This window comes from Hyperolius riggenbachi, chromosome 6 (assembly GCF_040937935.1).
Source record: "Hyperolius riggenbachi isolate aHypRig1 chromosome 6, aHypRig1.pri, whole genome shotgun sequence".
NCBI lineage: Eukaryota > Metazoa > Chordata > Amphibia > Anura > Hyperoliidae > Hyperolius > Hyperolius riggenbachi.
Genome location: NC_090651.1, coordinates 236,311,715 through 236,324,798, shown reverse-complemented (window position 1 = coordinate 236,324,798; position 13,084 = coordinate 236,311,715).

Here is a 13,084-nt window from a genome sequence, read left to right as displayed (position 1 = left end):
AGGAGCCAAAATTCATTTAGGTGGTAGGTTGTATGAGCGAGCAATAAACCGTGAAAGCTGCAGTGGTCTGAATGGAAAAAAAGTGGCCGGTCCTTAAGGGGTAGAAAGCCCTAGGTCCTCAAGTGGTTAAGGGCAGAAATCACATTGAATGCTAAATTGCAGGTCTAACGTGCTTTAAAACATCTTGCATGTGTATACATCAATCAGGGAGTGTAATTAGAGTACTGCTTCACACTGACACACCAAACTCACTGTGTAACGCACCGCAAACAGCTGTTTGTGTAGTGACGGCCATGCTGGACTACTGCGCAACATGGCGAGATTGCTCTTCCTCACTCAGTGATGTCAGGTAATGTGTGACTTCCTTCTCAACTTTCCATGGCATTGTTAAAAAGCTTACGTTTTGTTTTTAAATTACATTTTCTACTTGCTGTGTACTTGTTCAGTACCGCTACAATGAGAATCCTGTGGAGGCGGGCAAGTCTGCCATTGTGACCCCGGGTAATGGCCGGGGAATGAGAGGTTTGAATCCGGTGTGGAGCCTGAGCAACGGCTACCACTACACATCCAAGGAGGGCAGCGGGCAGGCATGCACGCCCGCCCGCCCCGAGGTAGTGACCAAAACTAACAATACAGGAGGAGGACTTTCGAGGCCCTGCTGTGTATTTGAAATGAATGTACTTTAAATCCTTTAACGAGAACCAGTTATGGCGGGCAAAGATGACACCACAGTCCTTTCACGAGAATCATATGGAGGCGGGCAAGTCTGCCATTTGTGACCCCGGGTAATGCCTGGGGAATGAGGGATGGAATCCGGTGTGGAGCCTGAGAAACGGCTACCACTACACATCCAAGGAGGGCAGCAGGCAGGCATGCACGCCCGCCCCGAGGTAGTGACCAAAAATAACAATACAGGAGGCGGACTTTCGAGGCCCTGCTGTGTATTTGAAATGAATTAACTTTAAATCCTTTAACGGGAATCCGTTATGGAGGGCAAGTCTGCCATTGTCACCGCGGGGAATGAAGGTTGGAATCCGACCCGAAGTGGGAGCCTGCTGAGACCCATGCTGTAGCTGCCCTGACCATGCTTTGCAGACCAGGCATCTGTGGTCAGATGGACCCTTGAGCCAGCGGAAGACAAACCAAGTCGAAAGCATTTGCCAAGAATGTTTTACGGAGGGCAAGTTTTTTTGCCCTTTTTTTAAAATTTTTTGAAAATGATAGATGGTTGTATTTTTAAATTGTTTGAAAGTTTAGATGGTTGTATTTTTAAATTGTTTGAAAGTTTAGATGGTTGTATTTTTAAATTGTTTGAAAGTTTAGATGGTTGTATTTTTAAATTGTTTAAAAGTGTATCCATTCTTCCTCCCCCCAGCCACGAACAATACCATGGGAACGTGGAGCAGCAGAAGCCCCCTGTGACGGCTGCCGCGGTTGTTCTCCGCGGCTTGTCTTTTGAGGGGTGCTGCTTTTCCTCAGGTGTTCTTGCCATAGCTGTTTGTGCCTTCGTAAAGCACTTGTCCCTACGTGACAGTTGGCCTTTCCACGGCTCAATTTTTGCTGGCAGAGACAACAGATGGCTTTGCTCCGATCTGAGACACACACGTTAAAAAATTTCCAAACCGCTGAGCCCCCCTGGGCTGATGGCGCTACGGTGGCATCAGCAGCTGAGGTTGAAGGGCATGTTGGTTGGCTGTCTGGCAATAGCGGGCGATACATGGCGCCGGACACTGCCCCCAGCTGTTTCTGAGGACGAGCTCCCTCTTGTATTGCGTTCCGGAGTTGGAGCCTGATCAACATCTACCACCACACATCCAGGCAAGGAGGGAGGCAGGCAGGCATGCACGCCCGCCCCGAGGTAGTGACCAAAAATAACAATACAGGACTCAGGAGGACCTTTTGCGGCCCTAATTGAAATGAATTAACTTTAAATCCTTTAACGGGAATCCGTTATGGAGGGCAAGTCTGCCATTGTCACCGCGGGGAATGAAGGTTGGATTCCGGCCTGAAGTGGAAGCCTGCTGAGAGCCATGCTGTAGCTGCCCTGACCGTGCTGTGCAGACCAGGCATCTGTGGTCAGATGGACCCTTGAGCCAGCGGAAGACAAACCAAGTCGAAAGCATTTGCCAAGAATGTTTTACGGAGGGCAAGCTTTTTTGCCCTTTTTTTAAATGTTTTGAAAAATTTTTTGCTGGACTGGTGCGCACCATGACGAGAGTGCAGGTGATGGTGGCTTTTCAGCCCATATGCTCGTCCGGCTGATGTAGCTGAATGACAGAACAGTGACTGTCCAGCTGATCAAATTTGGTCTGACCACAATGAAGCAACAACCTTATTATCTTTTGTGTGCCACCCCCACCCGAGACACAGAAATAGCCGGCGGTCATTGCTTCATTGTGATGCGCAAGCCCCTTCAACGCGGCAAGGTAATGATCACAAAGGGGGATGGGCACATGTACACGCACCAGAAAAATTAGTGTAGCGGCCGCTGCTAGCAGAGGCCTTAAAAATTCAGGAATCCGCCTAGAGTCCTGGACCCTGTTGGTAGTGGCGGAGAAGGCAGTCAAGCGGCCTGCAGGCAGAGATGCTGTGTGTGGGGACTGACTTAGTCTTCGGTCATGCAGTAGCCCTCCGTGATCCATTCCTCATTCATTTTGATAAAGGTCAGGTACTGAACACTGTCGTGACTTAGGCGACTTCTCTTCTCAGTAACTATGCCTCCAGCTGCACTGAAGGTCCTTTCTGACAGGACGCTTGAGGCAGGGCAAGAGAAAAGTTGTATGGCAAATTGGGACAGCTCTGGCCACAGGTCAAGCCTGCGCAACCAGTAGTCCAAGGGCTCATCGTCGCTTTTCGCAGAGTCTACATCCACACTCAAGGCCAGGTAGTCGGCTACCTGCCGGTACAGGCGTTGGTGGAGGGTGGATCCGGAAGGACTATGGCGAGGAGTTGTACTAAAGAACGTCCGCATGTCCGACATCACCCTGAGATCGCTGGAGCGTCCTGTTCTTGCCTGCGTGGACTTGGGAGGAGGAGGGTTACTGCCAGTGGTACCTTGATTGCGTTGTGCAGCCACATCACCCTTAAATGCATTGTAAAGCATCATCGACAGCTTGTTCTGCAAGTGCTGCATCCTTTCCGCCTTTTGTTGAGTTGCTAAGAGGTCCGCGACTTTGTGCCTGTATCGAGGGTCTAGTAGCGTGGCCACCCAGTACAGGTCATTCGTCTTGAGTTTTTTGATACGGGGGGTCCCTCAACAGGCTGGACAACATGAAAGAGGACATCTGCACAAAGCTGGATGCAGACGTACTCTCTATCTCCTCTTGCTCTTCCTCAGTGACGGGACGCAACTCCTCTTCCTCCCCCCAGCCACGAACAATACCACGGGAACGTGGAGCAGCAGAAGCCCCCTGTGATGGCTGCCGCAGTTGTTCTCCTTCCGCCGCCTCTTCCTCCTCCACAGAAACACCTTCCTCATCATCACCATCATCAGAGTCTGACTCCTCCCCTTCCCCACACGACTCCTCTTCTTCCTCCTCCTCCCTCCTCTGTGCTGCTGCCGGTGTTGTGGAAACATCGGGTTCGTGTGTAAATGGCTCCCACGACTCCTGCTGCCCTAACTCTTCTTGTTCACTCCACAGCTGTATCCACCACTCTACGCATGGCACGCTTCAGGAAGTAGGCGTAGGGGATCAAGTCGCTAATGGTGCCCTCATCGCGACTCACCAGTTTGGTCACCTCCTCAAAGGGCTCCATGACCCTGCATGCATTTCGCATCAGTGTCCAGTTGTTGGGCCACAACATCCCCATCCTCCCAGATTGTGTCCTTGTACTGTAATGATACAGGTACTGGGTGACGGCTTTCTCCTGGTCTAGCAGGCGAGAGAACATCAGCAGGGTGGAATTCCAGCGAGTCGGGCTATCGCAAATCAGGCGTCTCACCGGCAAGTTGTTTCTATGCTGAATGTCCGCAAAGCGTGCCATGGCCTTGTAAGAGCACCTGAAATGCCCACACAACTTCCTGGCCTGCTTTAGGATGTCCTCTAAGCCTGGGTACTTGGACACAAATCTTTGCACGACCAGATTAAGCACATGTGCCATGCAGGGTATGTGTGTCAGCTTTCTCAAATTCAACGCAGCAATGAGATTGCTGCCGTTGTCACACACCACGTTGCCGATCTCAAGCTTGTGCGGGGTCAGCCATTGCTCCAACTGTTTGTTAAGAGCAGCCAGGAGAGCTGCTCCAGTGTGACTCTCCGCTTTCAGGCAAGACATGTCTAACACTGCATGACACCGTCGCACCTGGCATGCAGCATAGGCCCTGGGGTGCTGGGGCTGTGTAGCTGGAGAGGAGATGGCGGCACCAGCCAAGGAGGAGGAGGAGGAGGAGGATGACGACAGCGAAGCGGTGATAGCAGGTGGAGAGGAGGTGGCTGGAGGCCTGCCTGCAAGCCGTGGAGGTGTGACAAGTCGGTCCTCTGCGCAGCCACGTACTCCCTGCTTGCTGCCATCGGTCACCAGGTTGACCCAATGGGCTGTGTATGTAATGTAGTGGCCCTGCCCGTGCTTGGCAGACCAGGCATCCGTGGTCAGGTGGACCCTTGACCCAACGCTGTGTGCCAGAGATGACACCACTTGCCTCTCAACTGCACGGTACAGTTTGGGTATGGCCTTTTGTGAAAAATAATTGCGGCCTGGTATCTTCCACTGCGGTGTACCAATGGCCACAAACTTACGGAAAGCCTCCGACTCCACCAGCTTGTATGGTAATAGCTGGCGAGCTAATAGTTCCGCCACGCCAGCTGTCAGACGCCGGGCAAGAGGGTGACTGGCAGACATTTGCTTCTTACGCTCAAATACTTCCTTCACGGACAGCTGGGTACTGCTGTGGGCAGAGGAGAAGGAACCGCTGAAGGGAAGAGGCGGTGTGGAGGTGGGTGGCTGTGAAGGTGCAAGGGAGAAAGTGGATGAAGACGATGCACCTGAAGGAGGAAGAGGAGAGGGAAGGTGGCTTGTCTTTTGAGGGGTGCTGCTTTTCCTCAGGTGTTCTTGCCATAGCTGTTTGTGCCTTCTCTCCAGGTGCCTTCGTAAGGCACTTGTCCCTACGTGAGAGTTGGCCTTTCTACGGCTCAATTTTTGCTGGCAGAGACAACAGATGGCTTTGCTCCGATCTGAGACACACACGTGAAAAAAATTCCAAACCGCTGAACCCCCCTGGGGTGGAATCAGCAGCTGACGTTGAAGGGCATGTTGGCTGGCTGGCCATAGCTGGTGATACATTGCGCCGGACACTGCCCCCAGCTGTTTCTGAGGACGAGCTCCCTCTGCTTCTATCATGGAGTCGTCTCCTCCTACTCCTCTCTGACTCCTCCTCTGAACTGTCCCCCTGGTCATCTTCTCTACCGGGAACATATGTGGTATCCGTATAATCGTCATCATAATCCTCCTGGCCAGCTGCGCTTTCCTCAGACACCTCCTCAAGTGCACCAACTTCAGGTGGTCCACCATCATCCCCATCCACACACGTTACGTCCATACTATCGCCACCTAACTCAGACGTATGAGGTGGTGTACCTGCGCCTTCTTGTTGTTGTTGCAGTAGTGGCTAGGAATCAGTGATTTCACCACCACCACCACCAAATAACTCCTGCGAAGTGTCAAATGCAGCGGATGTGGTGCTTGTTGTAGCGCTGGTGGCTGCAGGAGATGAGGTGTTCTGTGTTAAATACTCAATCACCTCCTCACGATTTTGGGAAGTGATGGCACGTGCCTTTCTTCTGAGCACTGTATTTTGGAGCAGGTCTGCACTAAATCTCAGCAACACCACCTCGCACAGCCACAGACCTGCCGGTGCCTGGTGGCCTTCCTCTGGGTCTGCCTCTACCTCTTCCTCTACCTGGTTTGTCCATTTTGTCCATCTCGGGGGTATGTTAGCTATATGCAGTGAGGTGGGTTCTCACTCAACACAACAGGTAGTTAGATGCAGTGAGGTGGCCAGGTGGGTTCTCACTCAACACAACAGGTAGTTAGATGCAGTGAGCTGGGTTCACTCAACACAACGCTAGGTATATGCAGTGATGAGGTGGGTTAAGTAAACACAACAGGTACTGGGTAGTTAGATGCAGTGAGCTGAGTTCACTGAACAGTAAAGGTACTTAAGATGCAGTAAAGTGGGTTCTCACTCAACACAACAGGTAGTTAGATGCAGTGAGCTGGGTTCACTCAACACAACGCTAGGTATATGCAGTGATGAGGTGGGTTAAGTAAACACAACAGGTACTGGGTAGTTAGATGCAGTGAGCTGGGTTCACTGAACAGTAAAGGTACTTAAGATGCAGTGAGGTGGGTTCTCACTCAACACAACAGGTAGTTAGATGCAGTGAGGTGGCCAGGTGGGTTCACACTCAACACAACAGGTAGTTAGATGCAGTGAGCTGGGTTCACTCAACACAACGCTAGGTATATGCAGTGAAGAGGTGGGTTAAGTAAACACAACAGGTACTGGGTAGTTAGATGCAGTGAGCTGGGTTCACTGAACAGTAAAGGTACTTAAGATGCAGTGAGGTGGGTTCTCACTCAACACAACAGGTAGTTAGATGCAGTGAGGTGGCCAGGTGGGTTCTCACTCAACACAACAGGTAGTTAGATGCAGTGAGCTGGGTTCACTCAACACAACGCTAGGTATATGCAGTGATGAGGTGGGTTAAGTAAACACAACAGGTACTGGGTAGTTAGATGCAGTGAGCTGGGTTCACTGAACAGTAAAGGTACTTAAGATGCAGTGAGGTGGGTTCTCACTCAACACAACAGATAGTTAGATGCAGTGAGGTGGCCAGGTGGGTTCACACTCAACACAACAGGTAGTTAGATGCAGTGAGCTGGGTTCACTCAACACAACGCTAGGTATATGCAGTGATGAGGTGGGTTAAGTAAACATAACAGGTACTGGGTAGTTAGATGCAGTGAGCTGGGTTCACTGAACAGTAAAGGTACTTAAGATGCAGTGAGGTGGGTTCTCACTCAACACAACAGGTAGTTAGATGCAGTGAGGTGGCCAGGTGGGTTCTCACTCAACACAACAGGTAGTTAGATGCAGTGAGGTGGCCAGGTGGGTTCTCACTCAACACAACAGGTAGTTAGATGCAGTGAGCTGGGTTCACTCAACACAACGCTAGGTATATGCAGTGATGAGGTGGGTTAGGTAAACACAACAGGTACTGGGTAGTTAGATGCAGTGAGCTGGGTTCACTGAACAGTAAAGGTACTTAAGATGCAGTGAGGTGGGTTCTCACTCAACACAACAGGTAGTTAGATGCAGTGAGCTGGGTTCACTCAACACAACGCTAGGTATATGCAGTGATGAGGTGGGTTAAGTAAACACAACAGGTACTGGGTAGTTAGATGCAGTGAGCTGGGTTCACTCAACACAAAGCTAGGTATATGCAGTGATGAGGTGGGTTAAGTAAACACAACAGGTACTGGGGTATATGCAGTACTGAGTAGTACAATGTGCAGCTCCCTGTCACACACACAGGTAGTCACTGAATGTGCTGGGCTGCTGGCAGTGGCACACACAATATCAATTAGCAAGGCTGTGCATGCAACAAAAGTGTCAGTTTGACACACAGAAAAAAAAAATGTACAGGTTGAGCTCTGAAAAGAGCTGTTGCTGGGTGCTTTAAAAGCAATAATAATCAGTCAGGAGCAAGCAAAGCAGCCTAGAACCTAACTAATCTGTCCCTAGGAGAAAAAGTCTGCAGCAGCTGTCCCTTTCCTCTCTCTAGCAGGCACACGAGTGAGGCTAATGGCCGCCGGACCCTGCCTTATATAAGGGGGGGTGGGGCTCCAGGGCTTAGTGTAGCCTGAATGGCTACAATGTGCCTGCTGACTGTGATGCAGAGGGTCAAAGTTGACCCTCATAGTGCATTATGGAGCGAATCGAACTTCCGCAAAAGTTCGCCTGGTGCAGGCGAACGCGAACCCCCTAAGTTCGCCTGGAACCGTTCGCCGGCGAACCGTTCGCTACATATTAAAGAAAATCTGGCCAAGGGCTTTATCCGTCCTTCTAGATCTCCAGCGGGAGCTGGGTTCTTATTTGTACAAAAAAAAGGACGGTGGGCTCAGACCTTGCATTGACTATCAGGGTTTAAATAAAATCACAGTAAAGAATCGTTATCCACTGCCTTTGATAGACGATTTGTTTGCTCAGGTGACCAATGCCAATATTTTCTCTAAATTGGATCTTCGAGGGGCATACAACCTGGTACGCATTAGGGACGGTGATGAATGGAAGACGGCGTTTAACACACCCGATGGGCACTACGAGTATCTGGTTATGCCCTTCGGGTTGTGTAATGCGCCCGCCGTTTTCCAAGAATTAATTAATGAAGTTTTTAGGGAGGTTCTGGGAAAATTCGTCTTAGTTAGTGTCACAGGAGCCCTCAGTGGCTGACCGCACTTAGCCTTCTAAACGGTGCCAGCGCACAGATCGTGCGAACTCTGGCCGCAGTCAATGCGCAGGAACCGTTAAGAATTAGCCGCAGACAACTCAGAAGGGAGCCCGTGAGACACGGGTGATTACAACGTCACCCACTGGTTCAGAGTAAACTGCCACCACCGCGGTTACTATGGGACCGTGGGGCCCACTAACTGACTGACTAATCCTGCGAATAAAATGGTTAAACACACGATATCCTGTCTAGCCAACAACAAACAAGCAGTAGCGTATCTTCAGAGACCCGGGATCATTTCTGTGTGTGCTGATAAGCAGGGTAGCGGAAAGTGAATGACTTGGAGAAAGTCGTTTATTCACGCAATATAAATAATTAATATATACAGACAATTATGAAAATCAACAATTATGAAAACAGTAATAGCCAGTATGAAAAATAAAAGAAGGGAGAAAAAATACTTAGTTCCTGGAAAGATGTCCTTATTGTGGGAAGAATCATAAAGTCCTTGGTTTCAAAGTCCAGAGTTCAGACCAGGTGGATACCAGCATATCCTCAAGCTGGCATCTGATGAGTGCAAGATGGTTCAGTGTGGAGGACCCTGAGTTTTGGCTCCTCTCCCATTCTTATGCCCCTGATTCAGTAGGAGGAAGTGAGGGCGGGCCCACACACCCCCTTAGAACATGAGATGAGTCCTGCCCTTGTCCTGGAGACCAGAAATCATGCCTTAACCATATATGGGCTCTATCTCACAGAACCGTACAGGTCAGGGCAGATTTACTAATATTTGCAGATCTGCCTCGATGTACCCAGCAGTCTGATACCAAACATGAGGGGTGGGACCCCTGTGGTACCATTAGGGCACTGTTGGACTGCCTAACGGGCAGTCTTTACCTCAGAAGGTTCTGAAATGTGCTCAGAACCAACGCCAGGCAGGGCCCTACCTGCTCTGTTAGTTTGGAGGGTCTGCCAGCCTGGCAACACAGAAAATATGATACATATAGCAGTTTATGGAATATGAGAGACCCCTGGGATTTATACCAGGTCATTCTCAGGCAAAGGTTCTTTGAAGTTGGCAGCAGCAAGCCACATGTCGGCTCCCTGCTGGGAAAAGGAGTCGGAGTGTCTGAGTTCCCTCACTCTAAATTTGGTTCTGTCATGGTGTTTGTCACCTTATACCTGATGGATGGGCCATCAGCACAGCTTGAAGCCAGGGACTCTCTGGGCCCAGGCTCATTAGCATATCAAAAGAGCCATCCTGCAGTTAAGGTGATGCTATTCCTCTGCTAAGAAGGGACTGCAGACCTCCTACACAATAAATCCAGATTCTATCGATTTGAAGCGCAATCGACGCAGAGAATCGAGTGCGATCGCTTTTCTTCACGGGCGGTTCCAGGACGCGCCTGCGTCCCCGCAATCGTCCGTGACAGCCCCCCCCCCTTGTCCGTGGCTTAGCCACTCATCCGCAAGATGTGTGGCGGCGCCGCTAACCTGGCTGACGGGCCTCGAGTTGCCGGTACGGCGGGAAAACCTATTGGAGCCTGTGGCTCGGTTCCCCTGGACCGGTCGCGGTCTGCTACCCTCAGGGTTGACCCAACATGGACCGTTCTGGACAGGGCGTTTGCGCCACTGCAGTCGGACGTGGTGTCTGCCGGGACTGCGGACAACGGGCAGTGGGTTGGTTAGGTCAACAGCCAGCCCACGCAGGGTTCCCCTGCTGAGTGGCTGTGGACCTAAGGGAACCCCGCGGGAATCCCTGGACCTTCCCAGCTCCTGACAGACGGCACATGCCCTGCAGTAGTTGGCTACATCCCTGTTCATCCGGGGCCAATAAAACTGTTTCCGAATACCGGCGAGTGTCTTGCGGACACCCGAGTGCCCGGTCAGAGGATTACCATGTGCGGATTTCAGCACATGTCCCCTAAACGCACTCGGGACCACAAGCCACTTGGTATCCGCGTGGGATCTACCTGTAGGGGGCTGTACAGACTCACTGTACAGTCCCCCACCTTCCCAGTACACCTTGAAAGCGGCCCCGTCTGCGAGGGGCTCAGCGGCTTGCTGCATGAGCACCTCCAGGCTTGGGTCACTTTGTAGTGCGGCTGAGAATACGGCGCTGTCAGTTTCAGCCAACTGGCTCATGTCACACGAGGCCAGCGGCTGAAAGGTCTCATCCCTGCGGTCAGAGGAGGGGGAGGAGGACGGAACCCCCTCCACCTGTCCTGAGCTCGGGTTCTGAGCAGTGCAGCTGCGCGGTACTGCTAGCACCGGTACACTGTCAGAATGGCACAGACGGACATTACTCAAATCATCATTGCATGCAGTAATGACATTGACAGGTATAGACATTTTTTCATTACAGACAGGTTGTACAGTAAACTCAGGTACAGTTACAGCATCATCACAACAGACAGTCTGTACATCAAACTCAGGTGCCTTTGAAGCAGGCACTATTGAACCTGGTACCCTTGAACTGGGCACATTCAACCCACCTCCCCCTGGTGCTCCCCCAAGTGTATAAAGTACCTGGTGGTGGGTGGAGAGTCCGTCTCCTTCCGTGAGCGACAAGGCGGTCGTGGCAGGTTCATAGTAGGACACAAGCTTGCCCAAATCAGTCCCTAGCAACACAGGGACTGGGAGATCCTTCATAACCCCGACAACCCTTTCTTGGACCCCTCCCACTCCCCAATCCAGCTTCACTCTGGCGTGGGCTATGTGAAAAAGGGTGCCTTCTACTCCAGTAAGGGCAAGGGATCGGCTGGAGCTGATGCTCTCCTTTGGCACAAGGTGTGAGTGAACTAACGTGATGTCAGCTCCGGTGTCTCGGAATCCGGTGACAACTTTGCCGTTCACTCTAACAAGTTGCTGCTGGTCGGTTCGGTCGCGGATTTCCTGTCCGCGTGCAAACAGGACAAAATCTGATGATCCAGGCTGTGGTTCGCTGGCGGGTTGCCTCTGCTGTGGGTGAGGTGCAGGTGATGCAGACGATCCAGGTGCTGGTGGTGTCTGTCTCCGCTCCGGACAGTCGAATTTCATGTGTCCGGGCTGGCGGCAGTAGTGACAGGTGACCTCTCCAGGCGCTGCAGGCCTGGGTGCAGCAGCTGCGCTGGGTGGCCTCTGTGGCGGACGGCTCACAGGGGCAGGAGGGTCTGCCGAGGTATTGGGCTGACCTCCTCTCCAGCTGGATGGAACAGTTCTGCGGGTATCAGCCACCCGGGTAGTTGCAAAAGTCTCAGCAAGGTCTGCAGCGACAGTGGCTGAAGCCGGCCTGCGTTCTAACACAAACTGTCGTACATCAGCAGGGCAAATGTTCAGAAATTGTTCCAGGACTATCAAGTCCTCCAGGACATCATAAGACCCTTTGGTGAGGCCTAGTGTCCACTGGCGGAGTGTGGTGAGCAAGCTGCTGACCACATCTCGGTACGAATCAGAAGACTTTTTCTGCCAGGCCCTGAACTTTTTCCGATAGGCTTCTGGCGTCAGCTGGTACTTAGTAACGATAGCGTCTTTTATAGCAGCATAATCATTATCCTTCTCCGCAGGCAATTCTGCGAAGGCATCAAGCGCTTTGTAGCGCAGCAAAGGTGTCAGATGTCTGGCCCACTGGTCTTGGGACAGACGATACTGACGGCATGCTTTTTCAAAAGACCGCAAAAACAAGTCAATGTCTGTGTCTTTTTCAATATTAGCAAATTTAAATTTTGCACTTACGGGTGGTGCAGCTCCTTCAGCAGGGAGACTGGGCGGTGAACTCCGGCTGGCCTGTTGCACTTTTGCCATGTTTAGCTCATGCTGTCGTTGGCGCTCCCGTTCTCGCTCAGCGGCATCCCTCTCCGCGTGGCGTTCAGCAGCAGCAGCAGCAGCAGCAGCAGCAGCAGCTTTGCGTTCTGCAGATTGGCGCTCCCGTTCCTCTCGTGCTTCCATGTACTGCATGTACTTGTCCAGGTCAGTCTCCATCAGCTTTTGTAATGCCTGCTGCATTACCGGGTCAGCACCCATGGACAGTCCAGTACTGGCCAGTTCCGGGCGAGTAATGTCAGAAACTCTGGGATTGGGGTCCATACTGACAGTCTCTGGCGTAACTGTTGCAACAGGGCCCGCAGGATGCTCAACCTCTGTACGCCTAAGATCTTCAGCCTCTGGTTCCCCTTGATTGTCAGATGGGCTGGTATCCACCTCAGCGGACACTCCCGGCTCCCGCAGTTGCTGGGCATCCCATCTGGACAAGTCTGCTATCAGGTCCCGTTTTGTCTTGCGGAGGATGCCAATGCCCCTCTCTTCGCAAAGATTTTCCAGGTCTGCTAGGCACATGTTCTGGTAGTTCCCGGACATTTCCATGCCAAATAAAATAAAACTTTGGGGAAGGGGTACTGGCTACACAGTCTCTCTGTATATATAAAAAATATATTGCCTTCCAGCTACACCAACGAATTAGTTCGTTTCTCGATAGCGCTAGCGCTATCGCAGATACTTTCAGCACAACACAGATCCCACCGCTGCCACCACTGTCACAGGAGCCCTCAGTGGCTGACCGCACTTAGCCTTCTAAACGGTGCCAGCGCACAGATCGTGCGAACTCTGGCCGCAGTCAATGCGCAGGAACCGTTAAGAATTAGCCGCAGACAACTCAGAAG